Source organism: Nicotiana tabacum, chromosome 10, assembly GCF_000715075.1.
Source record: "Nicotiana tabacum cultivar K326 chromosome 10, ASM71507v2, whole genome shotgun sequence".
Taxonomy (NCBI): domain Eukaryota; kingdom Viridiplantae; phylum Streptophyta; class Magnoliopsida; order Solanales; family Solanaceae; genus Nicotiana; species Nicotiana tabacum.
In genome coordinates this window covers 36,950,705-36,954,921 of record NC_134089.1, presented here as the reverse complement: position 1 = coordinate 36,954,921, position 4,217 = coordinate 36,950,705, and positions in this window count along the sequence as shown.

The following is a 4,217-nucleotide window of genomic DNA, read 5'->3' as shown; positions in this document are numbered from 1 at the left end:
ATCCGCCAAGCTCAGATTCCCTTGCACCAATAATATGGCCGAATATGAAGCTTGCATCTTGGGGCTCAAAATGGCTATTGACATGAACGTTCAGGAGTTGCTAGTGATCGGGGATTCAGACTTGCTCATACATCAGGTTCTAGAAGAGTGGGCAACCAAGAACTCTAAGATATTTCCCTACTTGCATCTATACAGGGGTTAAGGAAAAGGTTCACAAAGACAGAATTTCAGCACGTCCCTAGAGTCCAGAACGAGTTTACTGATGCATTAGCTACTTTATCGTCCATGATCCAGCATCCAGATACAAATTTCATTGATCCCATCCCAATAAAGATTCATGATCAGCCAGCTTGTTGTGCCCACGTTGAGGAAGAAGCAAATGGAAAACCATGGTTCCATGACATCAAAGAGTACTTGACAGCAGGGGAATATCCAGGACTTGCCAACGCTACTCAGAAGCGTACACTTCGTAGGCTATCCAGCAACTTCTTTCACAGTAGAGGAATCCTGCACAGGAGGACTCCCGATTTGGGTCTACTAAGGTGTGTCGAAGCAACAAAAACATCCAGGCTATTGGACGAGGTGCATGCAGGGACCTGCGGGCCGCACATGAATGGTTTTGTCTTAGAAAAAAAGATACTCCGTGCAGGGTATTTCTGGATGACTATGGAAACAGACTGTATCCAGTATGTTCGCAAATGCCATCGCTGTCAGATACATGCAGATATGATAAAGGCGCCTCCAAACGAGCTTACTGCGACAATCTCACCATGGCCATTCGCCGCTTGGGGAATGAATGTTATCGGACCTATCGAGCCTGCCGCATCAAATGGGCATAGGTTCATCTTAGTAGCAATCGACTATTTTACCAAATGGGTCGAAGCAGCATCATACAAGGCAGTCACTAAGAAGGTTGTGGCGGACTTCGTCCGCGACCGCATTATTTGTCGGTTCGGGGTTCCAGAATCAGTCATCACCGATAATGGTTCCAATCTCAACAGCGACTTGATGAAAGCAATGTGTGAAACTTTCAAGATCAAACACAAGAACTCCACAGCCTACAGGCCTCAGATGAATAGAGCTGTGGAAACAGCCAACAAAAATATCAAGAAGATACTAAGGAAGATGGTCGAAAGGCACAAACAATGGCATGAGAAGTTATCATTCGCCTTATTGGGATACCGCACTATAGTCCGCACATCGACCGGAGCAACTCCCTACATGCTGGTTTATGGTACAGAGGCGGTCATCCCCGCCGAGGTAGAAATCCCCTCCTTAAGGATCATACAAAAAGTAGAATTGGATGATGCAGAATGGGTAAAAGGTCGTTACGAGCAGTTAGCCCTTATAAATGGGAAAAGGATGAATCCGGTTTGCCACGGTCAGTTGTACCAGAACAGAATATCTAGGGCCTTCAACAAAAGGGTTAAGCCAAAGAAGTTTACACCGGGGCAACTGGTGTTGAAGAAAATTTTCCCACATCAAGATGAAGCCAAGGGGAAGTTCTCTCCTAATTGGCAGGGTTCGTACATGGTTCACCGAGTTCTAACTGGAGTAGCCCTTATCCTTGCGGAGATGGATGGAGAAGTCTGGCCGAAGCCAATCAATTCAGATGCAGTGAAACGATATTATGTGTAACCACTTATGATTCCCTTAATGATGTAATTTGAACTACGCCTAACCTGATTCCCGTTTAAGAGAGGATACGTAGGCAGACCTATGAGTTCAGTCATAATTTAATAAAACTCCATTTTTTTCCGCTATTGGAGCCGGGGCAGAATTTTGAGGAGGGCCCTCAAAATTCCGAAGTTAATTTTAGTTCATCGCCAGAAGCGCCAGCCCAGCAAACTGGGGCAGAATTTTGAGAACCCTCAAAGTTCCAAAGATGTTTTTAGTCATTTAGCACAACGGTTAGAAACGTCCGCTCAGCAATCTGGCGCAGAATTTTGAGGAGGACCCTCAAAATTCCGGAGAAAAGAGATTGCAATGTCCTCAACCACGTCGCAGTCGTTGGTTCATCTAAAGAAAACTATTTTCGATTATATACGTTATATTTGCTAAATCATGCATAACTATTATCCGAATTACTGTTGTTTAGCGATGCTACCCCAATGACACACAACGTCAAGAGCCCGGGGAAGACGAACTAACTTTTTCCCTCACAAAACTCACGATTTTCTTTGGATGTAGGCACTCGACTTGTAATATCATCAGGTATATTTATGTACACATACTTTCTCAAGAATGCAACTTCTCAGAATCATCACTTGCCCGCAATTGCTATCCGTATCCAATCTCCCCAGCAATCATATTGTCGCAATCGGCTATCAGCTAAGATCTTACTTCTGATCATCCTTTTACATTCTTGCACTGCATAAGGCTACTTTTCTGCCTTCCGAGGTTAAGCTCTACCTCCATCTGCATTTTGCATAATGCTACTTTTCTGCCTTCCGAGGTTAAGCTCTACCTCCATCTGCATTTTGCATAAGGCTACTTTTCTGCCTTCCGAGGTTAAGCTCTGCCTCCACCTGCATTTTGCATAAGGCCACTTTTCTGCCTTCCGAGACTAAGCTCTGTCTCCATCCACATTTCCTGCATTGCATAAAGCTACCTATCTGCCTTCCGAGACTAAGCTCTATCTCCATCTGTATTTCCTGCATTGCATAAGGCTACCTATCTACCTTTCAAGACTAAGCTCTGTCTCCATCCGCATTTCCTGCATTTTGCATAAGGCTACCTTTCTGCCTTTCGAGGTTAAGCTCTACCTCCATCCACATATCTTTACATTGCATAAGGCTACTTATCTGCCTTTAGAGACTAAGCTCTGTCTCCATCCGCATTTTCTGCATTTTGCATAAGGCTACCTTTTTGCCTTTTGAGGTTAAACTCTACCTCCATCCGCATATCTTTGCATTGCATAAGGCTACTTATCTGCCTTTCGAGACTAAGCATTGTCTCCATCTGCATTTTTGCATAAGGCTACCTATCTGCCTTCCGAGGTTAAACTCTACCTCCATCCTGCATAAGGCTACTTATCTGCCTTTCGAGACTAAGCACTGTCTTCATCTACATTTTGCATATGGCTACCTATCTGCCTTTCGAGGTTAAGCTCTACCTCCATCATGCATAAGGCTACTTATCTGCCCTTCGAGACTAAGCTCTGTCTCCATCCTGCATGGCTGAAATATCGCCACTTTATTTTGAATGGCTGCAATATCACCATCTGCATTTAAATTTTCGCTCTGGCTGAAAGATCGCCACCCTTTGCATTCATTTGGCTGAAAGATTACCACCTTTTCATGGGCTAAAAGATCGCCAACTTATTCAAAGGCGTCATAGTTCGGAGACACTATCTGCATAGCCCGAGAACACCATTTCATGGCCTGTGAATTTTTATTTTTTTTATGCTCTTCGCGGCCCAAGACATCATAGTCTGAGGACGTCATCCTAACCGTCCAAAGACAGCATTCATGGTCCAATGGGAACTTGCATCATGTTTAAATTATGCACAATACACGCTACATTGCTCACTTGCAGTACTCCGGCTAGCAAACGGCCATCTCAGCAGGAGCGATCCCGCTCCGGTTCTCCGCAGTCTGTCCGACTCCAAATCTAATCATCGCGTCTGTTCTTTTCGAATCTCCATTCGACACACTCCGTCAATGGTTCCTGAACTACATATGGCCTGATTCCGATAAAACCAGGTATATGTAGGCGGCTCCAAATCCAGATCTCCGTCTAAACGCTTTTCAATCGCCGATTCGGTCAAAATTGGCCATCTTGTCTTTACCCGACAACTCTTTCATCCTCCTCGGGTAAAGAGGGGCAGATGTTGATATCCAATTTTTCCCTATGTATTTTTATACCCAAAACACTTCCAAAATAACATATATGTGCATATACAAGCACACCAAAAGGTTTTGCCATTTTAATGATTTTTAAACCAATTTATGGCCTATTTTTACACCATAAAATCCAATAATTATTTCCAAAGCTTGCCATTTTGGAGAATAATTTATTTTATTCTCATATTTACACCAAAATATATCCAGCATGATTTTTGCTCATTTTTTACAAATTTGTTTGGTATTTGTAAAGCCAAATTGCATATAATTGCAATACTAGTCTCTTTAAGATTTAATAGTATTTTATAATTACAAAATTGATCCCAATATTTTCGAATTAATATTTATATATTATTAGTTGACTCAGTGCCT